The following is a 26,703-nucleotide window of genomic DNA, read 5'->3' as shown; positions in this document are numbered from 1 at the left end:
CATCCCTGAAAATGAATCCAACTTCGTCATGGTGAAATGTTTGTTTTATATTCTTTTGTAGTCTGTTGCCTAGTATTTTGTTAAGGATTTTTGCATCAATGTTCATTAGGGATATTGATCTGTAGTTCTCGATTCTTGTGGGATTCTTGCCCGGTTTTGGTATCAGACTTATACTAGCTTCATAGGAGGAATTTGGGAGTTTGCCATCTTTTTATATGCTCTGGAAGATTTTGTGTAGGATTGGGGTTCGTTTTTTCTATAGTTTATTTTGTATAGTTTTCTTATTTTCCCTCTCCTGAATCTCAGCCCTGATTTTTATAATTTCTTTTCTTTTTCTATTAGTAGGATTGTCCTGCTGACTCTGCTCTAGTCGTAAATTTTGTGCCAGCATATCAGTCCTGAGTCTCTCTTCCTTTCTCAGATGTGCATGTATTGCTATGAAACTTCCTCTGATGACTGCCTTTGCTGTGTCCCATAACTTTTGGAACTTAATGTGCTCATTCTCGTTGGTTTCTTGAAATTTCCCAATTTCATCTCAAATTTGCGCCAGTACACACTCCATTTGCAGTAGAGAGTTATTCATCCTCCAATTGTTTGCTCTTGTTTCTTTGTCTTCCTTTTGTTGATTTCCAGCCTTATGACACAGTGGTCAGAGCGAGAGATATGTATTATTTCAATGTGCTTAAATTTATGTAGATTTGCCTTATGCCCCAGCATGTGGTTTATCTTCGAATATGTGCCATAAGAACTTGAAAATAACATGAATTTTTTTGTTTTGTTTTTGGATGAAAAGCTCTGTAAATATCTATCAGGTCAAATTTTCTAGTTGTGGAGTTTAGCTCTCTAGCTTCCTTGTTGAGTTTCTTTCTCTGTGATCTATCTTTCTCAGGGAGTGGTGTGGTGAAGTCACCCACTATAATCGTCAAGTCTGTAATTTCATTTTTAATTTTTCGTAGTGTTTGGTTGACGTATTCAGCGGGTCTCTCATTCGGGGAATATATGTTTACAATGCTTAGTGGTTCTTTGCCTACCATTCCCTTGAGCATTATATAGTGTCCCTCCTTATCTCTTTTTTGGTTGGCACTTGGAGGTCAATTTCATCCGAGATTAGAATTGCAACCCTGCTTTTTCTGTATTGCTGATTGCTTTGTAGGACTTCTCCAGCCTTTGATTCTCAGGCGATTTTTGTCTGTAGCTTTGAGATGTGTCTCCTGTGGGCAGCAGATAGATGGGTTGTGTTTTCGAAACCATTCTGGTAGTCTCAGTCTTTTAATGCCTGAGTTCAGTCCATTGATATTCAGGTTTATTATCTCCATCTGCGGATTCTGTGATGTCATCTTATACCTTTTGTGTTGGGAGTTTTCACACGTTCCTTTCTCATTAGTGTGTTGTGCATGTGTGTGAGTATCATTCTTGACTTCTTTCCATCCTTAAGCCAATGTTATCTTGAAGTCTGTTTTCTCTTTGTTGCCCTCTGGGTGAGGTTGTTCTAGGTGTTGGTCTCTTATATATGCTTTTTCAGTGTTGCTCTTTTGCCCATACTGCGTCGGCAAGGATCTTTTGTAGGGCTGGGTTTCTTCTAACGTATTCTTTGAGTTTTTCCTTGTGTGGGAAGACTCTAACTTCTCCATCTATCTTGATCGATAATTTGGCTGGGTAGAGTATTCTTGGGTTTGCATTATTTTCCTTCAATTTTTGGAATATCTTACTCCACTCACTCCTTTTCTTCATAGTTTCTGCTGATAGGTCTGAGCATATTCTTATTTGAGAACATTTATATGTGATTGCTTCTTTTTCCCTAGCTGCTCCCCTTTCTGATTTTCTCCTTTTCCTCAAAGTTGGATAATTTACCTGTTATGTGCCTTGGTGACTTCTTTTTTGGGATCTAGTCTAGCTGGTGCTATTTCCGCCTCCAGAGTGGTTGCCTGGTTTTCACTCATTATGCTGGGGAAGCTTTCCTCCAAGAATTATCTCACTATTGTTTCAGATGACTTCTTTGTTGTGTCTTCCTCTGGTAACACAATAATTCTAATATTGTTCCGCTTCATAGCATCAGACATAACTCTTAAGTTTTCTTCATCTTCTCTGATGATCTTATTAGATTTTTGTCTGTGTTTGTTAAAGTCTTCTTGGCTGTCCTCCAAGTCATTGATGCGGATCTCTGATTCCTCCATCGCTTCTCAAAGTCCAAGAGGCTGCTACTGGTTTCTGTTGTCTCCTCCCTAAACTCCTGTATTTCCCTTTGGTTTATGACTTTTACCTCTTCCATCATTTTATCCATTTTCTGTATTGTTTCCCTCATATCCTATATGACTCCAAGTAGCATTCTGAAAATTTCTTTCTGTGGCAGCGCCATGTCTGCTTCTTCTATGCATGTCATTATGTTTAGGACATCTTCTGCCATTTTCCTTTGTTTCTCACATTTTTATGTTGAGGTCTTTGGGGCTGATGGCTGTTTGCATTGTGTTGTTTTAGAGGAGCCAGATACCATTTTCCAGGGAGTCGGAGGGCACTGGCTCTCTTTGGGAGACTTGTAGGAGTGTTTCTTCGAACTGCCTATAGCTTATTTCACTATGGAATTAACCTACCACTTTATCCTCCTGTCATTTCCCTATCATGAGAGAGTCCCAGAAGGCTGGTGGGTTGCCTTCTTTGGTGAGCAGAGGTTCTTGCAACAGCTTGGAATGTTAATGAGTGTTGGATGAGCTGCCTTATGCCCCCAGGTACACAGGCCACAGGCAGGAATTCCCCAGTGATAAGTTGGGCAGTTTCCCATGGAAGGAAAGAGGACCTTTCCCTAGCCTCGGGCAAGCTACACAGGTTGGAGCTCACCTAGCTGGGTGTGGTACAGTCTTAAATGCCCTAGGCCAAAGGGAGTGTTCTGGAGGTCAGCAGTGGAGTGTGAGAGAACAAGAAAGAGACAAAGAGGAGGGAAAAAAATTAAAAGTAAGACTGTTTCGACTGTGCAGGGAATATAAGGAAGAGAGGGAAACAAAAGCAACTATGCAGCTGAGTCCCACTCCCCACCCATGGAGCTGCAAGGCTTTAGTCCCTCTGCAGCCCTCAAAGACCATGGGGGACAGAGACAGAGATATAAACAAAAGCAACAATGTAGCTGAACCCTGATCCCTGCCAGTGGAGCTGCCAGGGTATGGGTTTAGTCCCTGCCCAGACGCAGAAGTGGCAAGCTGTGGCTGTGCTGTGAAAAAGCCCCTGAACAGCCTTCTAGGGCTGTGGAGGAACAGAGAGCAGAGATGTAAGCAGAAGCAACAGTGTAGCTGAACCCTGATCCCTACAGGTGGAGCTGCACGGGTCCTGTCCAAGCCCTGAGGCAGGTGAAAGCATACTGTGGCTGTGTTGAGACCAATCCCCACTACAGGCTCCAGATGGTCCCTGCTCCAGCAGATAGAGTGGCGGGGCCAAGGTCACGCCCCAGCAGGCTTCCACTGAGCTGTGCCAAAAGCCCTCAAAACCCCATGGGTCTGTGGCTACTTACCTTTGTGATGTTCCTCCTATGTTCCAGCAGTGGTGAATTTCCCTCTAAGCAACTCTCCTTGACTGGGTTCTACGGAGTCCCTCTGGTATGTGTCCAAGTCATCTTTTTTTTATGGATAGAAGAATTTTTATTTTTCTCTCTTTGTTAGCCTTTTTTTCTTCCCTACCAAAAAATGTCTTGTTTTCGGAATCCTAGGCTCATCCACCACCTTGCTACAGCTCTGTCCCTGACGCAGCCTAGCTTGCCCTGGAGCTGCTGCCGGAACCACACAGCCCAGCCTGGTGTTTCCGCAGAGGGTGAGCCGCCGCCGCCTCCATAGTCAGCCTGCCCTCAGCATTCGGCCCACACAGAAGGGACCCCTGCCGGAACGCAGTCTGCAGTCCACAATCTGCACCAAGCCCGGAGAACCTCAGACAAGAGTCGAGCTCAGGGAGGATGTCAGGCTCCAGGGTGTCACAGAGCAGCAAGAGAAAGACCAAGAAGAAACCTGACACTTGGGAAGAAGCGAAATTTCTGGTGGGCTCCATGGCAGTCATGAATGGCATGCGAAAGCAGAGAACTTTTTGCGATGTGATTCTCGTGGTCCAGGAAAGAGAGATCCCTGCTCATCGTGTGGTCTTGGCTGCAGCCAGCCCAGTTTTTAATGTCATGTTCACAACTGGCATGCTCGAATCAAAATCCTCTGAAGTAGAACTCAAAGACGCAGACCCTGACGTTATTGAACACCTGGTGGAATTTTCTTACACTGCAAGGGTTTCTGTGAATACCAACAATGTGCAGTCTCTGTTGGATGCCGCAAACCAGTACCAGATGGAACCTGTGAAGAACATGTGTGTTGATTTTTTGAAAGAGCAAGTGGATGCTTCAAACTGTCTCGGTCTAACCATTCTAGCAGAGCGTCTAGACTGTCCTGAGTTGAAAGCCACTGCAGATGCCTTTATTGACCATAATTTCCCTGACGTTTCCAAAACTGAGGAGTTTCTCCACCTTGATGCTGAGCTAGTAACAAGTCTGCTCAACCAGGACTCCCTGACCGTGAGCGCAGAGGAGGAGGTTTATGATGCTACCGTCAGGTGGCTGAGATATGATGCGCCGAATCGCCAGCCTTTTATGGTGGATGTCCTTGCTAACATCAGATTTCCTCTTATCTCAAAAAAATTTCTTATGTAAAACCATCCCATTTGAATCCCTCATTCAAGACAATCCTGAGTGCCTTAAGATGGTGATGAATGGAATGCGGTATCATCTACTGTCTCCTGAGGATCAGAAAGAACTGGCAGATGGAGCAAGGCCTCGAAGACCACAGTCTTGTAGATATTTTAAGCCAAAGTTGGAAAAAGGTGCATATGGCACACGATCCTGAAGTGAGAATGTAACTTCAGAATTTCATTTGATGCATGTTTTGCTCTTTAAAATTACCTGTGTTGATAACTATTTTGTATATCCAACCACATGTTTTTAGTCTTCAAGTAGAACAGTTTAAGTAACTGAAGAATTGACCCCAAATTTTCAAAAAAAGTCTCATTCAATAAAGTATGTTATTCTCAAAAGCCAGCATTATTAGAATTCCATCACAATATGTTCAGTATTTATATTAAATGTGCCCACCCTCCCTTATTTTTGTTATAAAACTTTGCCTTGGAAATATTTTGCCACTTACTAGGACCTATTTATATTTTTTCATATTAATTATTTCTAATATAATAATTGCAGAGGCAGCTTTTGTTAGAAATTATTTACCTTGCCTCATGCAAAGTGAACAGTAGTTTATACTCTGATATAAGTAGGCTACTTATTAAATAGGATTGCTTGGTAATTATTTTTAAATTCTTATACTTGGCATTGTTCAGAAATCTGGAATGATATTAGCTGTCATTCATTGAGACCCTCCCATAGCTGCCCTATACCTGCCAGGAATGGTGGCTTTTCCTTATTATTAAATTGATTTCCGTCAGAGAACATTTTCAGTGGTAGCATATAATTTTCCAGAATTAAGTCAATATATTTTTGGAGCTAATAAACTTATACACTATTATCTCTATATATTCCTTGGATTTAAATGATGACAGGAGGAATTACTGTATTAATTACTGGCTGAAAAATGATAGAAAAGGAAATCTTAATCTTTTTTCAAATATTGTCAAGAAATGACTTCTTGGCACTCTATTTTAAAGGTGAATCATACCATTCTGAGGATGCCAGGGAAGAGAGAAGAACTTTCAATCTATGAAAAGAGGATAATTGGATTTCAAATAGTTCACTGAGAAATTTAATTAAAAATAACCAGATTTCTTTTTTTTTTCACAACTTTTGGAAGATTGCTTTATGATCCTGAGGGAAAGAGAAGGGTGAGTATGTTGGGCAGAAATATATTAACCATTGTGCATTTCAAGGAAGGTTCACCATTGCCATTTCGGTGTTCTAATTGGAAAATTCTCCTTTAGAGATGACAGACTATTTCTTGTGCTCCTCATTTTAAGTGGGGGCTCCTCTTTTGGCTTGATATCTCTGCATAATTTAGGCGATGGGTTCCGTGGCCTTTTGTGTCCACTGTAGTTTGACAAAATGGCAGGCCATTCTTAGGCCTGGTACACTCTTGATAGATTCTTATATAGAAAACCTAGATTTTTATTTTATTTTCCCTCTTACCATACCTATCGATGTTTGGGATATATTTCTCCTATTGATAATGGTGAGTTGGGTATTTCTCAAACTACTGACGTTCAGATGTGAGACAACTTCCAATTCTGCTTAAGACCGATGCCTCTATCCTTTTCTGGGAATTTTATTACATACCCTGAAGTCATTCAAGGCTCTTGTCTACATTTTCTATTGATTATGTATTTTATAATGAATGTTGGATTGTGAGTGTGAACATGGCAAAGGTAGGTAATTTCTTTTTTGTCTTCAAACTAGGACCAACAACTCTTTTTTAAATAGATTGTGAACACATGTTCTCTTAATAAGCACTTTCATAAATAATAGTATAATAGAGAAAAACATTTTCATCTGTTGAAATCTACTATGTGGTTCATTTTGCATAAGCATGAATAGGAATGTAAGACAGGTGTAACAGTACTAAATAAAAAGAGGAATGAAAATAATGAAGTCATCTTTATGAACGTCACAGAAAGCATGTTCTCCCTTTATTCCGGCTCGTAGCTCAGAAACTGTTGATAGAGGTTACTGTTCTCAGCCCAGATTAGGTGGAGGATAGGATTGAGATGGAAAAACCCTTGCTTACAGTTAAATATTATACATGTCAATTAATAGTTGTTGTAAACTGTGTTTCTCTACATATTTGTAAGTGATGATGTAGCAATCCCTGGTGCCACAAAGTTCACGATCGTGGATGCTATTTGAAAGGTGAGCAGGTACCACCCACCAGCTGGCCCCTTGCACAATTAAACTCACAATCTGTGTCCAAAAAGATTACAGTTTAGAGATCCCTATGGGGGCAGTTCCAGTCTCTACAAAGGGTGACCTGTAGTCAAAATGGACGATACATATACAAAACAACATATCAGTGATGCAGTCTGGACTCTCCCTAACAGATATTAAACACATGTTTCCTCCTGGTGCTCCTAATCTGAGTTCTAGTCTAGTCAACTGTTTTGGATAATGGCAAGTTTGCTCTTTATGATACTACTTAGTGGAATCATAAATAATTTTCATTTTGCCTTTTAAACTTGGAAGATTTTCCTGAACCTTATGGCTTCATATACTACTTTCATTATATTTTGAAATTAATTAATTGTCATTTCTGTTTTCTGTATTCATTGCTACACTTCACTTACTCTCTATTAGAATGTGATCATCTCTTAAGTGTCCTCACTATTTGAAGAAAACAAAACATTTTGAAGGCTCTTATAGTTCTTGTACCCACTCATCAATTGTATCAAGATAATTTGTACGTATGTCATCATCACTATTTCCTAGACATTTCTTTTCTTCTTTTTAAAAAAATCAATTTATTGGGGGCTCGTACAACTCTTATCACAATCCATGCATCCATCATGGTCGTCTCCTCACTCTTAGTTTGCAGATTTCAATGTGCTCTGCAGATAATTTTGTCCCACGGTCTCCTCTCCTAGGAAGAAGGACTCTGTTTCAAACAGCACTCCATTTCCAGACCCGTGTGTCCTGCGCACTTCTACTGGACAAGCTACAGCGATTTAACAAAGAATATTAATAGGTTCAGAGATTGAAAAAATACTCAGTTCAGTTTTCAACATAAAATAAAATTTGAAAACCTTCAATACGAATAATGAGTTAAATTTGAGATATGGCAACACAGAAAATCAGTCTACAAATGAGATGGATGTACTCAGATAAATGACAATTTATCTTAGTGTTTCCTCGAGGTACGAACATTTTTCACCCTGTTCTCAGAACTACGTTTTATGGGGATTCATGATAACCTGGAAGAGTTAGACCATAGAAGTGTTTGCTATATGTCATTTGCTTTGTTTTGTTGTTTTTTTTTCTCCTCAGGGGAGCAGATTCTTCCCATTCTAAATTGTAATGCAGGATTGTTATGCTGGGAATCTACATGGTGATGAAGTGGGAGAACAGGGAGTTTCTGTGTGTTCTTCTGATTGAGTCTGAACCTTTTATATCAGCTGGGCAGTAAGGCTCTGACCTTCATGCCTGTGGTGTAGTTTATAGTTTGGCCTGTCCATGCGCCTTTCCTTCATTGCAAAATCTCCTGTATGTTTGAACTTTTAATATCTGTTCACGATACCTTCGCACGTAGGTCTCATGGGTAGGATAAGGGGTGTCTGGTTGATAGGGGAAATATTTTACCTCCAGCTATGAAAAGTCAATGGATTTGACCTTTCTCTGGTGAGAAATCTTTTGAGTTGATAAAAGTCTCTCCCTCCAGTGTCTGAAACACAGGGCTTATTTTGAATGTTCACTTGAAAATCTGGAGGGGTTTTATACTCAAAGCTCACAAAGTTCGGGGCTCCACTAATGACTGGCCCCAGAACTTTCTCACTGTCTCAGTAAACAGTACTCTCTCTAGCAATTTATAAAATTTTAATTTATGTTTTTGTTTTATCAAAAACATGTGTTTAGTAGCTTCTGATTCAGGTAAGCAGAACACAGTTGTTCCCATCTGAATAGACCTCCTCTAGATTTCGGATGGCATTTGATATGCCAATTCACTTCAGTTCTCTGATGGTGCATGCACGGACTCCTAGCATCTGTGCACCCACGGTTCATGTTGCAAAATAAGAAGCAGGTGCCTGACTCAGAGAGGAGGAGACAGTCCAAGAGAGACAGAGCAGGGGTCCAGAGTAGAAATGGAGTGGCAGGTATCCAGAGAAGGCCTAGAGTTTGTACGTGGGCAGAAAGTTGTGGTCATCTCCACGTGACTACACATTATAGAGGGATGAATGGACTGATAGTATAGGATGTTTCATCACCCAGAACTGGGAAACTGATCTACATTTGATCAACCCTATTCTCAGTCCCTAGGTTCTTCAAGCTGAAACCTGAGAAACCAGTTCCCTGGCCTTGAAATGAAGTGTATCCAATGGTTACTAAGTTTCCTCGAGCCCTGAGCACTTGAATTGTTTTAGGACTATTCAGCAAGGAAGGATTCCCACACCCTCCGCCCCAGAAAATAGGTACTGTATACTACAAAAATATCTGAGTTTGGAGAGATATGTCCTAATCTTATGGGCTCTCACTAATCTTTTTCACAACACTGATATCATTTTTACATTAAAATTTACAACTTATGTTAATCTTGTTAATCTGTCTTTAATACATCTTGCAAAATTATTAAATTTATTTGGGGAGTTCTATCAGACTTATCATGATAAAATAATATTTCATCATATTTTAAAGAATGTATTGCTTGGTTTTGTATGTTTTCTGAATACTTTACATATTTTATATTATTTAATTGATTGCTTTTCAATTTTTCTTATAAAATATTTTGTAGGCTGATTTTTATGTGAGGAGAGGAAATAAGAAAATTTTATGCCTATTAAAATAACATTTTGGTATACATTATTTTAAATGAGTAAAAAAATAGAAGTTCATGGAAGATATAGCTGACTATTTATGAAAACACACTCATTACATGTATAGTAATATTGAGGATGATACAGTAAAATGAGTAAGACTTACCCCACACCCACCACAGTGAATCAGTGAAAAATCGCTATACCTCATCACAGACACAGAGGAATGGCCCCCTTGAATGATCTGTATTATTCCATGAGAAGCTGATTGTGTCAGATCTCATCTATGAAGTGAGAGAAATTATAGGGGTCGTGTATAAATGGATACATCTGTACCCGTCATGACCAGCTGTCAACCCACATCATGAGATACACCCACCACTAGCCATCAGGATTCCAGACCACATTTGAGATGAGCAGCGGAGCTATCCTGGTGTGTGGCTCTGTCAAGTTCTCGAGGTTATCTCTTATTTATACCTGATGTAGACCAGAACTGCATTCATGAATGTGAATTATGAGCATGTATAAGTGCCCTATAGAGTTGAAAGCTGAAACCATCCCCCCGATACAGCAATAAGCAAGGACATTGCCCTATAGGGTGCTCTTGAACCACTGATACCGAAGTGCACTCATCAAGGAGTGACTATGGAGCTTTATTTTCCTATTGGCAGTCATCCTGGGTAAGATAAGACAGAGATGAGGCTGGAGAAAACACTGTGGCAGCTCCAGAGCCCTCACCTTCTGGTTTACCTCCTCACAGGTGTTATGCCCAGATGCAGTTCGTGCAATCTGAGGCAGAGGTGCAGAAGCCACGAGAGTAGGTGAAGGTGTCCTACAGGACTTCCGGATACACCTTCTCCAGCTATGGTACGAATTGGGTGTGACAAGTACCAGGAAAAGGCCTTTAGTGGAAGGACTGGATCAGTACCCACGCTGGGAAGTCAACATATGCCCCGGGCTTCACACAAGGCAGGAAGACATCTCCTGGGATGCGTCATTCAGCACAGTTTATCTACAGACTGGCAGCCTGAACTCGAGGACACTGCCACCTCTTCCTGTGTGAGACACACGCTGTAGAAATCCACATCCCGAGAGCGTCAGGACACCTGAGGGCAGGGCAGCTGTACTCGCTGAGGCAGTGACTCAGAATATTTAGTTGAATCTTCTCTTTATTTACCTCCTATGAACTTAGAGATGAGAAACAAAGACAATTACTTTCTGTGAAATTATCATTATAATACCGTGAAATTAAATCAGCCCCTCAAGGGGGGAGGTTAAAAATACCTTGGTATGTAGCCTTTCCTTATCTCTCTGTGTAAACACTTACATCTCGGTACTGACAACTATGCCGACTCCATGAAGGTTCGAATTACCACCTCCAGACACAATGAAAAAAACACAGTTTATTGGCAGAGAGAAGGTGAGAAAATGGAAGCCAAGACCATCTAGTACCCTGTGAGAAAAGAGGAAGAGGGAGTCAGTGTGATCCCAGACACAAACTTCCTGCTGGGAGAGACCTGGGCTGCAGGGGGGATTCAGAACCCACATATCGCAGGTCATACCCCAGGGGCAGGTGCCCATGCATGGTTTCAGGGCTGGTTTCTTCTTGTGATCTGGGGATGCTTCTCCATCGCACTGTTTCCCCCAAGGAATTTATCTATTTTTTTATGACAAAGGAATGCAAGATTATTGTATAAGAAATATTTAAAATCAGACTATTGCAGGTAGGATGTATAATAATGGAATTGAAATCTCAACGGCAGAAAGTGGGAAGGAGCAGATAAAATATAATTTTTATTTCTTAGTGTTATACCTCACTTATTTGTATATTAGTGTTTACAGCAAATGCATGTTTCAAGTACTGTTTGATAATAGTTGAATTGGTTGGATTTCCTTGAAGGCGGACATGATCTTATCACAAACAGTACTGTATTTCATGATGTGTTTAGCAAGATCCTTCCTGCCAATGAATGCCATCCCCTTCTCTTCATTGTGTTGTTCTTTGCGTAGTAAATCTTATGGTTTCCTGATCAACTTGCAATACCATTTAAGTCCTTTTAAGCTCACTAATGCCTAGAATACCAACTAACCTTCAAGTATCCCATTTCATCTTTTGCCCCTTCCAATCTTCCTAAATTTATAGTATGCAAATTATCAATTTTGATCATTAGAAGACTTTTGCGGCTCTTTCTCTTTACCTTGAGTCATGCCCCAGCAGCAAAGGAAGATCCTGACAGCTCCACTCCCAAAGCCTTTACCCAAATTACATCCTCATGGCTGAATCCCCTCCAAGAAACCAGCTCTACTTCAGTCACATTTTGAGTGCCCTCGAACATGAGGGGTCCATCCTCTAACAGTAGTTTCAACAATTTCCTAATTCCTTTTCTTATGCTGTCAGTATTTAACAATGCTTCAAAAGTATGCATAAGATTTTCAAAGCTTCTTCCACTGAAGAAGGTAGTGGGGTCCTTCTGCATTGTCTAGTCTTAGTCTGGAAGCTTTGATGAAATCTGTTCATTTTGGGTGATCCTGCTGGCATTTGATATAACAGTGACATATCTTCCAGCATCACAGCAACACACAAGCCACCACAGTATGATGAACTAACAGACAGGTGGTGAGAATATAACATTATTCCTTCAAAATACACCATACAAATTCTGGCTAATATTTTAATTACAACAAATAAATAATTGCTGAACTCCACCAAATAGTGGAGTAATTCAATTCAATATTTTCAATTTTGGTCTTAACATTTAAATAAAAAGCCATGAGGACATCAAGAATTTAAGTCATGAGAACAACAAGAATTTAATAAGTAAACAAACAAATAAATGGGTCTAGAAAACTAGAATCAATGACCAATATATAGCATACTCAACCCAAAACAAAACATATTGCTCCCGTTAGGCTGGAATATATTTCAGAAATAAAGTGAAGCATGAAACGAATAGAAACACATAGATATTTAATAGAAATACAGATAGATGAGAGATACAAGATATGGACAGGCTATATAGAGAAAATTGACAGCTAAATCAATAGTTCAGCAGATTGATGGACCAATTAATAGATTTATGATAGATAGATAAATAGATAGAAAGATAGCAGAGATAGGAATATGTATAGATGGATGACAGAGAGAAAGAGAAACTCGTTCAACAGACACCAGTGTCATTGTGCATTCAGGTTCAGGGGTTTGGGCTGAGTCCAGACAGATGGTGTTCACAGAACACTCTTGTCTATACTGAGATAAATTGAAGACTAAATGCACAAACTACTACATGCAGTGTGTCATAAGGAGGAAGGATGTTATAAAACAATGACTCACTCTTCAAGAGATTGTCTCAAGTACCTGGGTCCCCACAACAGGAACATATCAGTTATTTGATGTGTGTGGTGATGCAGATAAAAGTAGGTCAGGGAAGCTATGTGAGACCAGAGTGTAAGCACCACGAAGGGAAGGTTGGGATGTATTGCATAGGGTCTCGGGACAAACAGCACATGACCCAGTTCAAGACTCAGTGCATGGGGAGCAAGATACAGGTTTCCTTCCTGAATTTGGGGCCTCCCTATTCAATTTTCCCCTGTGTTATGGTTTTTATTCCTCTTCCTGTCTCTGAGAACCAAGATTTAGATGTTTTTAGCATAACCGTCAACTCCAGAGAACAGAGGGAGGAGAATGAAGCATGGAATTAGGACATCTTCTCTGGGTCCTTGCTCTTTTCTTGGGAGACCCCGAGTGCACAAACCTGAGGTGCTTTCTCCCCATCAGAGGAGAACTGAAGGGAAACGTTTTAATATTATTTTTTATTTTTATCTTTACACTTGCTTGTGGATTGTGGGAAGATTTACCAAGATTAATGCTCATTCAACTATTCATACACTCTTGTTTCATTTCATTGACTGTAATACACACAAACTCCTGTTACAATTACCTTTGCTTTCCAAATATTCTGAATGTTCCCCTGGATAAATGTTGCCCTTTTAATCACAGAACTTAGATTATTTTAAGGTAATTGTATCTACCCAGGATTATTGCTCCCAGGTAGGCTTGTCAATTATTTGACTGGAAGTTTTTCCAAGGGGTGAGTTCAGTCCCACACCTGAAGCGATGCTGGAAGCCATGGTCTCAGGACTTCCACAAATCGACCCAACAAGGAAGCCTAGTCTTTGTATTATTCTTTTGTGTGTGTGTATTGTTTCACTTTTTGTCCCACTCTACCCAAGACCTTCTAACGCTATCTTTTCCAAAGAAGTGGGTACTGATAGCAAGGCACCACCTATTTCTTCTGGTCATAGAGATCAGGAGACTCCTATCCATGATTCATTACAACATTGGACGAATGGTTTCGTTGTGTCTTCAAGGATCATCACTCTGGAAAGGGTGAAAGAATTAGCTGCACCTAGTGTGGTTTAAAGTCCCCAGTCACTACTCTCAAAGCCCAGATGTAGGACATTGTCTTTGTGCGCTGTTATCTCAGCGGGTCTTGTGTCCCTGAGCCCCAAGGCCTCCTCCTGAGAGAGAGAAAAGTTAACAAACTGATGGTTTTCTTTAGTTTAGATCACAGTAGGTCAGAGAAATGTTTAGACAGATTATGAAATTTATGAGATTGTGAAACTGATGAAGGTGAGATATTCTCCATGTTGGATTTTTAACTTCTCTAACAAACAGCTACCCTGTCAGAGAGACGGTGACAAGGGCCAGGTTGACCATGAGTATTCAGAGTGACACACTCATCTTTGACTTTAATCTGCACAGATTTGTCTGACACTCCGAGTAAAGCTGACATTCCCTGAGATTTGTTTCCTCTTCTCAGGCAGCAGGAAGTACAGGAGAGACCTGGGCGCTAGGACACACCTGAGAGTCTATTGAGAGTCTATTTAGAAGGGGTCATTCAGTTGATGAGATTCTTCAAAGTCTTCACTAAGGAGACAGAGGTACCTTCCATCATGGACATCATTCCCCACAGACAGTAAGGAGAGACCCAGGCTCCTTGGGCTGCAGATTCACACTGGGTTTGAAACCACTCTCGCCTGAGTGTGAATGAGAGATGCACTAAGTGGAGTCACAGTTCAAAGCTCTCTGTGTGTGAGGTTCTAGTGCTAGTGCCAGTCTTGTCTCCCCGCCCTCTCTCTCTCTCTCTCTCTCTCTCTCTCTCTCTCTCTCTCTCTCTCTCTCTCTCTCTCTCTCTGCATGTGTGTGTTGCAGGATGTTACTAGGATTAAGTGCTGTCCCTCCCAGGAGTCCCAAGACCTGGGTATCCAGGGTTATAGGGCTGGAGGAGTCTGACACGTAGGGCAGGGCAGAAATATGCAAAGTGGAAGACATCCATTTTAGACCCACAGGCCACCTCCACAGGGGAAGGTTTCTCATCACCCAGCTGGTGAACTCAGTGTGATTCCTTTGCATCCTCCTTGCAAGATGGGGTCTGCCACCCTAGATCTCCTCATTGCTCTTCTCCCAGGTCAGGATCACCACAGGTTTGAGATGAATGGAGGATGTGTGTGCAGAGGGAGTCTCTCATCTCTCAATCCTATCTCCACAAGTGTCTGTGCTCAGGTGCAGCTGGTGCAGTCTGGGGCAGAGGTGAAGAGACCTGGGGAGTCTTTGAGGATCTCCTGTAAGACATCTGGGTACAGCTTTAATAGAAACTGGATTGGCTGGATTAAGCAGACACCTGGAAAGGGCTTGGAATGGATAGGGATAATTTATCCTAGTGATGCTGATACCAGGTACAACCCATCCTTCCAAGGAAAAGTCACCATCTCCACAGAAAACTGCATCAGCACCATGTACCTGCAGTGGAGCAGCCTGAAGGACTCAGACACGGCCATGTATTACTGTGCAAGAGACACAGTGAGAGAAACTCCTTCCTGAGAGGGGCAGAAACCCTCAGCCTGATGCAGCTGCAGAGCAGGAGTCTCAGAGCATCTCTCAACTCAGCACCAGAGAACAGAGTGTCTGCTGTCTCCCAGTTCGTGAAACCAATAACACAGGCCACTGGCACGACAGGGCGACATCTCCCCACATGGGAGCACTGATGTATCATACCAGTAAGAGTTTCTCTGGAGTGGCCCACTGTGTAACTTCTGATCAACCGCAGCACTATACAGCATATGACGTAAGGTTTCTTCATGAAATTCTCAGAGTTCAGCCCTTGATGCTCTTGAAGATTGAGCAGGTGCGTTGTCATATAGGAAAAAAAAAATCAGCTCAAATGTCCTGGCCTTTTCCTCATTAAGGCCATTCCCAATGTTACTAGAATTTCTTCCTAAGAAGTAGCCATGATCTTTGCTTGCTTTCTAACTTGATTCAGTTGCCTGCATTCAACTTGATTCAAGAAACAGCTTTATAGAAACTTCCTGGGGGAGCAGTGGTGCTGTGGCATTAACAAACTGCTCATGGATCTCAGACCTGATACCAGTTAGTTACTGGTATGAAGAAGAATATGGCATCAGGCCTGGAAAAAGGCTTATGACTTATGGCTTATGAACAACCTGTGATATGAAGATAACACAATCTTGCTTGCTGAAAGTGAGGACTTGAAACACTTGCTGATGATGATCAAGGATTGCAGAGGTCATTATGTATTAGGATTCAATGTAAAGAAGACCAAACGATGCTGGCCAGATTCCAATTTTGTTGTTGTTTATGATTACTGTTTATTTTGAACTGACTTTGAAAAGTCAGCATACTTCATGAAGACTCCAGACACCCGCCTTCCTTCCAGCTCCTCTCACAACAAGCTGCCAGGAAGAGAATTCACTCTCTCTCCCAATAGCTCAAGTCAAAGCAAAACAAAAAAAGTGTTACATGACTCAGTCTTTATAAGTGGCCTTGATATTGCCTTGTCTGTTTGAACCAAGTGAAATAAAGCTCAAAGGATTGAAATTTTCTTTTATGTTGCAGGATCCTTCTGCATTTAAACTCTGAAAATTGTCTTTCATTGTGGGACTTTGTGATTCTTTACAATTATTATTGTCCATTCCTAGATTGTTTTCTTCCTTCAATAAAGTCTTTGATATTTACTGAAAGCTCTTGCTTATCTTTGAAAGGAAGAATAGAAAAGTAAATGTAATATGTACATTTCATGACCATCGATGTCTACCAATCACTATCAAGTTCCTAAAAAGAAATAAAACAAATAATAAATATTAATAAACTTACTATTTATTTGAGCAAAATATAGTACACACCAAGGGATTGAAAAAGTTATCTTCGATAACTAATTTTTGTTCCAAGATTATATTTGTTGTGATTATAATAACTAAGGAGAATCTTACTACAGTGTAAGAACAATTAAGAACATTGGACATTCTGTTTGAGGCCATACCCCAACATGCTTAACTTTGTGTGGCAATGTAAACTCCACAGCTTGACCAAGGAACCTCCCCTTAGGATATGAGATGGTGCCACAGCATGTTGGAACACCCCAGTTACTTGTTTGTTTCCTTGGCTAAATCTGTAAACCACTCCCACCTTTTTTCCCCCAGGAGCTTTCCTTCAGGAATGTTCTGGTTTAGTTCTTGCCTGATTCAAGTAAAGCAGACCCTTTCACTTTCATGCTGCTCCTGTCTTTTTTCTCAGCTAGAGTGGTGTCGCTAACTTGTTTCACACTTCGTTTGGCTGAGTGTGTTTTTCAATGTGAAAATATACTCTGTCTTATAGAGTCACTGTGATTCGAAATCACCTTAATGACAGTGAGGTTGGGATTGGTGTTATCACAAAGAAGATGATGGGGGTCAGACTTTCTCTTCTCAGTTTCTGAGAAGAATTGGATTGTCTCTACTTCATTCTTGGGGCTTCCAAAATGCAGAACATCTCATCAATTTCCAGGTAAAATCTCAAACCTAGTGGAAAACATTACATCATGGACAGGGTCCTCTAGGATCCACAAACCTTGTCCGTAGTCATGAATTACCTGTGGAGATTCTTCTGCCAAGTGGTTACTTCTTTCTGATAGTTTCCAGATTCCCAAAATGGGTTGACATAATAAGGTTTCCATTACTTGTCATCAGTAATTATTTTCCCTCTTCCTAGTTGTCCAAGATTTGGGCCTAGGATTGATGAATCCCTCAGATTCTCAACGTAAACTTTGCTATCTCTGGTGACTGCTGAATGCCAGAGCTGGAGCTGCCAAAACCTGCAGAAGAGGTTGGAGTAGTTGTGAGCAATATATTCTAGTAGCAGAAAACAGCCTCCCATCCCTATGGAACTGGTACTCGAACTCCAGAAGAATACCCACAAATCAGTTATCTTGCATCTGAGCTCAATCACACTGAGGGCACAGCTGTCCACTCATGTGGGAGAGAATCAGAGAGAGAACTCAGGTTAGCAGGGCAGGCGTAGGTGGGTAGAAACTAATAAATATTAAAAACTCACCTAACAACACAGAAGGCGCACAGCAAATAACCCAATTAAACAAAAACAGAGAAGACGAATTAAAGTGATAAATACCCAGTTTTAATGCTCATGATAAAAGAAAGGCGGCTGGAATCTCCCAGATCAGAAATCAGAGAAGAGACACCATTCCACAGATTTTATGGACAGTGAAAGGCGAAAAAGAATCTAATAATGTCCCCACATAAGAAACGGATCATAGAGCTGCTCACTGTCATCATGCCTATCCAGCGGTTGAGGGGAACGAGAGGGGATGCACTGTGACCTCTCAGATGGCAAAGGCTGTTGTGTCTGCCATATAAAGCTTATAACTTGAAAGTTACATTCTTAAAAAATATAATAATGTGCAACAAAGAAATACTTGGTACAGAACCTGTTTAAGAGCTCTATTTTCCTGAGAATGCTTGTGTTTCTCTGAGTCTGAGGGAGAAGAGTTGCCCATAATCTCTACACAATCGCTTCTAAATATCAGGGAAGATGCAAATGCAGCTCTCTGCCTGCTGATAAACCAGCCACAGCCCCTGATGTTTGAGATCTCAGAGGACATTCCAGTTTCCGGGTCTCTGCTGTTACCATTTCGTGACAGGAGCTTGTCCAGAGGACACATCATGAATTTTGCAGCAACACTGGCTTTCATTTTGGCTATTTCACATGGTAATTGTGGTGTACCGTACTGTGTGTGTGTGTGTGTGTGTGTGTGTGTGTGTGTGTGATGGTGAGTGATTTAGTTTGTATGTGGGTCTGTTTGCAGGTGGTCAGTGTGAGGTGCAGCTGGTGGAGTCTGGGGGCGATATGAGAAAGCCTGGGAGGTCTCTGAAAATCTCCTGTGTAACCTCTGGATTCAACATCAAAAAGGATGGCATGAATTGGGTCCGCCAGGCTCAAGGAAAGGGCCTGCAGTGGGTCTCGGGTATTAATAGTGGTGGAAGGGTCAATGCACCATCTCCAGAGACAACTCCAAGAACACACTCTATCTTCAAATGGACAGCCTGAATGCTGAGGACACGTCCATGTATTACTGTGCAAGAGACACCCAATGGGCGCAAATCAGTGAGAGGCCATACACAAATTTTCCCTGCACAGAGGACAGTGGTCTCCAGGGGGCGCTCAGGACCCACAGAGCACAGGGCTCAGACCCAGGAGCAGGTGCAGCTGGAGCTTCAAGGCTGGTTTCCTGTGGGGATCTGCGGATTCTGCTAAATCTGTTTCCCTAGGGAATCTCTCTCTAATTTAAGAATATTAGTTCTGTGCCTACTTCTGGTATCTGTGAATTTAAATAGTATATTGTAATGGGAGAATATAGTCTGTCTTACAGCAACAAACAGTCTGTCCCTTAAGGGCAGGAAATGACTCTGTCAGGTGTCCCTGCATCAGAGTTCTCATGACGCTCAGATAAATACTTTCCAATCAGACTCAGGGGAAATAGGAGACTGGGAAAAGGTCACTATTAAGTGCCAACATTATTGACTGAAAATTTCACAGTATATTCTTCCATCACTTTGTAAGGTTTCATGACAATCACTTATTCAAATTATAGAAACGTTGATACATGCACACAATAGAATGCTATACATGCCAAAAAAGTACCAGAGAGACCACAAAGCACATTAGGACATAGACATGAGTGTAACTAGACAATTACACACGCACACAAAACAATGAAGCAAAAACAAAACAAAAAACACCTACAAAGGAGGCTCCACTCAAATTTGGGCATGTTGTCATATAGCAGGAATTGGGAAATGGCAAGGGCTTCTGACATTCAGCAGTGTCCCAGCGTTACTTCAGTTTCATAGAGTCTCCTGTGATGGTGTTCTCAAAGGAACCAAACTACTGTGTTGAACTTAAAGCTTAAAATCTCCAACGTGGGAGGCACAGCTGATTGCTATTCTAAATTCATGAGTTTCAAGGTATGATCACATGATTTCAAATGGTAAAACCAAGATCAGAGGAGGGAATGGAATTAGAGGTTCAATTCAGGACTATCATTGTTGAGGTTCTCTACTTTCTGGACGCCAAGGTCTTCCAGCCTCTACTGATGTGCTGTTGATTTTCTTTCTCTCTTGGCATTGGTCTGACAAGGGAGAAAACAACTCTGCACTTACCTTTTTAGCACCCTCAGGTGGATTCCAGCACTCTTGTGTTTGATGAGTGTAAGTTTTGTCTGGAGCTCCGCTAAAGCTAGAGGTAATTAACTGAAGTTCTGTCATTCTTAGGGAAACATTGTGAACCTAGGTCTGAGGTGTGGCCTTACAAACATCCACGTTTCTCCCTCAGGGGCAATATGGGTCCAGGAGAAATTTCTGCTCTCTTTCCAGGATCGACCTTCTTCTGTTTTTACCTCATCTGTTTCCCCCACAGTTGCTATAGTTTACCACATGAGACCATAACTTCCTGTTTTGGAGTCTTTAACTTCTACATCTTGGTATTTGTATATTATAGATGAGAGGGCCTATATTCTGGGGGGTGGGGGGGAATCATATGGTGTCCTCTGTTTCTATTGGTTTCTTGTGTGACTTAACACTACAGTTAAATGTGATAATAATAAATCATATTTTCCCACAGATTTAGTTGCCAGCTACTTCCTCCAGGACACTATTTCTGCCGTCAGCTACTTTCATAGTAAATTACACACAAAATGACACGTTATTCTGCTGATGAAAACCAGACTAGCAAAGGTATTCAACTCTAGGAGAGAGGACACACCCCATAGGATGTCCAGTTCTCCCCATTTACTGGAAAGCTAAGATTATACATAAGTCACAGTGGAATTTTTGCTGACCTAAGATGCCCTTGTGGCAATATTAAAAGTGAACAGAAAAGGTGTTGAACAAGAGAGTGAAACCATGTGTGATGGTTTTCCTGATCAGGATGTCTTTGTGTTTGCATGGTCCAATGCAGCTGGTGGCTCTGGGAGACTTGAGGCAGACTAGGGCCCTTCTGAGATTCTGCAGTCCAACCTGTGGACCCCTCCCCAGCAGTGATGGCATGGATGTCATCAGCCAATTCCATGAAGGGCCTGAAGTAATAGTTATTCCATAGCCTACCTACACACTGTGAATTCCTGATTGACAGTCACCAGAGAAAAGCCAAGAACATTTTTTATTTTCAAATGGACAGCCTCAATCTAGTTCAGTAATGGAGACACGGAAAAGGGAATGTGTAAGAATCTGTACACAAACCTCCCTAAAGGGAGGTATGGACTTCAGGGATTGCTCAGGACTCTGATTCACAGGACTCAGTCTGGCAGACAGTGTGGAGGGGAGTTAAGAACTGGCTTCCTCTCCATCTTACAGCTTCCATTGGAGATTTTCACGATGTCAGGGTTTGTATCAACTGCTCAATTATAAATTTTGCATTGTAAGGTGAGGAAACGGGCTCCCATTTCTAAAGTGCAGAAGGACACAAATGGAGTCAGATACACACAGAGGGGACAAGGCAAAGATGAGGGATCTCTCAGCTATGATGCAAATCTGTGTCCAGTAAGGGTTTTGAGAGGAAAGGGTGGCTGGGATTTCCATAAAGTCAGCACAGTCCAGCATGAACTAGCAATCACATCACAGTGTCCTCAAGCCATAGTTGTGCATCGGAGCTGTCCTGTGTATCTCAAAACCTGGCTTGTCTTAATGCCCTGGACATCCTCAGACACTGGCTGGGAATCAGGACTAAACAAGTGATGGTTTTCGGAGGACACATTTGAGGGCCTGGAGCATTGTGCTACCTTGTGCAGAGTAAGGAGAGGTGCTTCACTTGAGCAAACATCTTGTCCACTGTTTGCCTTGCGTTTTGATTGCAAATTGTCCCCACCCCTCACAAACATTTAAAAATCCACGTGTCAGAATTTTATAGGTGCATATTAAATAGTTTTATTTAATTGTAATACAAGCATCTTTAGCCTACAGTTGTACTTTCCCAAGGGACCCACAGCCCTGTCAGAAGAGAACTGATAGCCTTCAGTGCCCAAGGCTGGGATTTTAACCTACTGCCTGAAGAATGATTTGCATAGGAGGAAGCCCTGTGCTTATAAATAGAGTCTCCTTTGTTTCTTCTGAGGCCATCATAGGGCAATTCTTCTTTTGAACTCATCTCTGTGTTAGTTTTGAATGAGAGAGCACGTTTTCTAGGAGGTGTCTGTGAATGGTCAAAGGACAGCCCAGCATTTCTGAGCCAAGTATTCTTCCCCTCCAGCCCTTCATTGCTCCTGCCCTGACTGAGGCTCCCATATATCCTGTGCATCAGAGGTTGGGCAGTATAGAGTTCTTTGAAACCATCAGGTTCACCCCACAGTGTCCTCATTACCCCACACTCTCCAAACACATTACTTTTTTATACACTGACGCCATTTAATCAACCTTCTCAATGTCCTTGGTCATTTTCATATGTGGTAAATAAATGTTTTAGAAGAATTAATACTAGATCTGTCCCAAGGAGTTGGGGATTGGTTATCCCACAAATATCCACCTCTTCCATGATGCCATCCAGTGCCTTTTTCCACCCACTCCTCCCTTGAGTAGATTTCCTCATGTTTCTGGGCTCTGTGAATTGTTGCAATGTCCAACAGATACTAAGGACAGGCAGCGGTAAGCTCGACCAGAGACTGCCCTTCACTCTTGTCCCTGTATTTCATTAATGTACATATGCCCTGAGGCCTCTGGCAGGATGTCTGCAGTTGGCATTGACTCCCTACTAATGTTCATCAGCCAGGTCTTTCCCCACCTTGGCCAAGATCATCACAAACCCCACCGCTCTTACAAGCAACACCATCACTTCATCCAGTGCCTGATTGCTAAGGAAAACCTCAGGGTAAGTCAAGTGAGTCAAGTGCCACCGTGTTTCAGGGAAGAAGTTGCCAACTAGAAAAGTTGGTCCCCAGACAAGACAAGGTTTTAACTCTGCGAGAAATGCAAGATTCTGAAGAGAGACTCTGTTTGACAGAGAACGTTCAGAAGAGTGCAGACCAGTCAGGTGTCATGACTTCACGTGTAGAGACACAGCAGAGCAAGGAGGGGGGAAGAGTTGTTTAATAGACAGGGCTTTACCTATAAATATAGACACATCGATCTATTTCCCCATCCTCCTATATATATTTGCATGTACATGTCTTTGTCTAGACCTCCATAAATGCCCTTTGACTCCTAGCTCTTTCCTCCATCTCCCTTGACTTTCCTCCTGCCCTACTACCATGCCTCGTTGCCACCTGGGCTAGAGTATACCTCTTGTCTACACAACCTTACCCTTGATCATTCCCCACCAGGCCTGCCATTCCCCCCTCTCTACCATTTGGGGTCCCATGTTGTTCCCTTCTCCCTGTGTTTGTTAACACTACTTCCTTACCCCCCTATCCCCCCACCCAAAGTCCCCCCAGAACTGTCGGTCCAGTTTTTTTCCCTACAGATAGTTCATCCAGCCTGTCCTATTCAGACAGACCTGTGGAGACACTAACATGCACGAAAACAAGACAGAGGAAAACAAAGCAACAGTATGCAACCAGACAACAAAACAACAAAAATAAACCACTGAAAATCTGATTATATGTGTTTTTGTATTCTTTCCAGGATGAGGCTTAAAAATGAAGTCCTATTTCCAATATTTTATATTTTCCTAATTATACATTCTCTTCTTGTTCCCAGTTTAGGTCAGCACCTTCAGAGTTGATTCTTCTCTCTGTGCCTGAGATAACAGATCACAGGGAAAAACTGACAAGAGCTTCCACCCTGTGTACCACGTGGTCTAGAACAGATTCAGTAAGAGATTGGCAGTATAACTAGGGGATTTACTGGGGTGGGCATCTGGAGGATCCTTGAGCAAAAGCCGGGAATGGCAGGGTTCAGACTCCATGCCGCTGTCTCTCAGCATCAATGAGGATTCACCTATGGAAGTGGACAGAGACATCATTCCTGAGCAGACGGCCCCCAAGCACTCCTCTCAGACACCACACCCAGGACTCTGCCCAGCAGGACAGTGGGGTTTGGCATTTCTGGGCCCCTGCTGCTTCACAGAAGTCTGGGAGCTGCCACTACCCTTTCAGTGGGCCACTTCCCAGTGTGTGTCTGATGGCACAGAGCGTTTTGGAGAGTGCAGTTGGATTTTTATCCATGCCTGACCCCAGAAATTCAATAAACACAAATCACAATTATAAAAGAAAAGCTAAATAGTTATCAGTAAGCAGAAAAATGTGGAACCAATAAATAATAAAGGCTTTATACAAATAAAATCATCACAATTCATCTGATACAATTAAAGCTTACTTTAGTGATTTTAAATGAGATGAGAACAGCTTTTAACAATAATACACACCAGCTTTCAATATATTAAGAAAATAAATGATAATATATCTAGGGAAAGTGAGGTAAAATAAAATTGTCACACTTCATGGTATATCATTAAAATTTAGTGATTTTGAATGAGACCTGAGCAGCTTTTAGCGTGAATACAAGTCAAGTTTCCAAGTGTTAAGGAAATACATTAATATATCTGAGGAATGAGCAATAAACCCCTCATTATCTTGATGGGATATCATTGTGTTCACAGAATAAAGAAAGGATAAAGTAGAAATAGCATTGTCCCTTTCTAGGGTCACCAGATTCAAAGGAAATAGATGATAACACTATTCTAAACTTTAGAAAGAATGGAAGATACATGTTTAAAGGCAAGATACATTTATGAGATCTACCGAGGCAATAAACCTCAGGTGATTACCCTCTGTCCATAATAGAGGGATGGGAATCACCTGGTTACTAATCAGATTGCATTGGAGAGATGATTATAGTAGAACAAAATGATAAACCTGGCTTGAATGGTTAAAACTTTTTCAGTTAACCCCCCTACTGATACATGTTGGGTCTGATCTGGTTTTTTTTCTTAACTATTAAAATAATTTAATGTGTCTTTAGAGTTTGTTTACAGGTAGACTTTCGATATCAGTATATGTATACAACCCCACACATATTTTAACATTGAAGGACTTGTAACTATCATAGTTAATCATATATATAGAGAGATTTCATGGTACCACAATTGCAACCTAATTATTTACATGGTACAATCAATATAAAGCAGTCCTAGATCTTAAAAGTAAAACAAATAAGAATTTGAAGAAAACATGCAATCTTTGAGCAAGTAACACACCTCTTTCATGTTAAGGACTAACAATAATGACTATTCACACTGAAGGCAGGTAACACCACTGGTTTGAGAGATTTAATAATCAACCTGTTCAGAGTCTGGTGCACAGCCAAAAATAAACATCAAGTGTTCAAATGATACAAGTATGAAGGGCCAAAATTTGGAAGCAATCTAATGAATTAAGCCGTACCATTAAGTCTCTCTCTCTCTTTATATATATTTATATTTATATTTAAAGCTAAACAGTTACTTACTACTATCAAGCTCTTAAGAGTTTGGTGGCAGTCACTCTTAAGTAGGCACTCTTTAAGTGGATTCCTTATGGTAAAAGCTAAACCTGTTTTCTCGATTTTAAATGTGGTTAAGATGTCCAGGCATGGAAGGAAGCAAGCTGAACCATCACCAGTACACAATAATTAAATACAACATAGTAGAAATATTTCATCTCTGAGAAGTCAGACACATGATTTCTCAAAAATCACAAATGGGACGCAGATTTAGTTGCTGACTTCAATGATAGCCTGGAACTGGCAATTTATGGCCATCTTTAGCTCCAACAAAAAGTATAAGAAAGAGTGATGAGATCAATATTCACCATTCTTGGATCTTCAGCAAATTCAGGATCAATGTAGAAAAACCCTGGCATGTCTACTTCCTCTTGTGGATTAAGCCTTTGTTCTTCAAAACAGAAGCACTGTATTCTATTGAAATACTGTCCAGCTTCAAATGGTACAAGATTGTATGTAGAAATCCCGATGACTGGCTTGTCAGTCGGGTTCTTAGCTTTGTAAAATGCCAGTGCCGTCTCTCCTGGCATTACATATATTTCCGTTTGCTGAGGTCTAAAGTTCCACTGGAGACTTGCATGCACATCCGCATTAAAGGTTACTTTAGAGGGAGGGGGGAACGGGGAGGGAGCGGGGGAAAAAAAGAGGACCTGATGCAAAGGGCTTAAGTGGAGAGCAAATGCTTTGAGAATGATTGGGGCAGGGAATGTGCAGATGTGCTTTATACAATTGATGTATGTATATGTATGGATTGTGACAAAGTTGTATGAGCCCCTAATAAAATGTAAAAAAAGAAAAGAGGAGAAAAAAAAGAAAATGATTAGGGAAAAGAATGTACAGATGTGCTTTATACAACTGATGTATGTATATGTATGGATTGTGATAAGAGTTGTATGAGCCCCTAATAAAATGTTTAAAAAAGAAAAAAAAGGTTACTTTAATAATGCGATCCTTAACAGGCACCATGTTTTCAATCTGGTTAGATCCATGACCAGCTACAGCTGACCCTCCAAGTCCAGTAGTCTGGCAATAGAGCCGATAAAGGGGCACCGCTGCGTAGGACGCCCCCAGCATGGCCATGGCGACCGAGGTCACGTATGTGAGGACAGTCTTGTTGCGGCGCCGCCAGGCCTCCTCCTGCGCGCGCATGAACGGGTTCGTGCTCTTTGGCCCCTGAGGCGGCTGCAAAAGCAGGCCCAGTGCCTGGCTCCGGAGCCCCGACGTCCCTAGCCGCCTCAGTCCCCTGTCAGGAGCTTGGGTGCCACTCCGCCATGGGCAGAGGAGGGGCTCTAGCCTCTGGTCAGCAACGCAGCGTGACCCCAGCGCCCGGCACACAGCTCCAAGTTCCTCCATGCCATGAGCCAGACCTGATCTGGTTTTCAACATTCTCTCTCTCTCCCTCTGTTTCATATTGGG

General features: G+C 41.6%; 2 pseudogenes; one reads left to right on the top strand and one right to left on the bottom strand.

Moving 5' to 3' along the window:
- Positions 1–3,931: 3,931 nt before the first annotated feature.
- On the top strand, positions 3,932–4,859 carry LOC142436736 (kelch-like protein 7 pseudogene; annotated as a pseudogene).
- Positions 4,860–25,510: 20,651 nt separating this feature from the next.
- LOC142436735 (cytochrome c oxidase assembly protein COX11, mitochondrial-like) lies at positions 25,511–26,640 on the bottom strand (annotated as a pseudogene).
- Positions 26,641–26,703: the final 63 nt, after the last annotated feature.

The sequence above is a fragment of the Tenrec ecaudatus genome, unplaced genomic scaffold, assembly GCF_050624435.1.
Source record: "Tenrec ecaudatus isolate mTenEca1 unplaced genomic scaffold, mTenEca1.hap1 Scaffold_554, whole genome shotgun sequence".
NCBI classification, from domain to species: Eukaryota; Metazoa; Chordata; class Mammalia; order Afrosoricida; family Tenrecidae; genus Tenrec; species Tenrec ecaudatus.
This window is presented reverse-complemented; position numbering and strand designations above follow the sequence as displayed.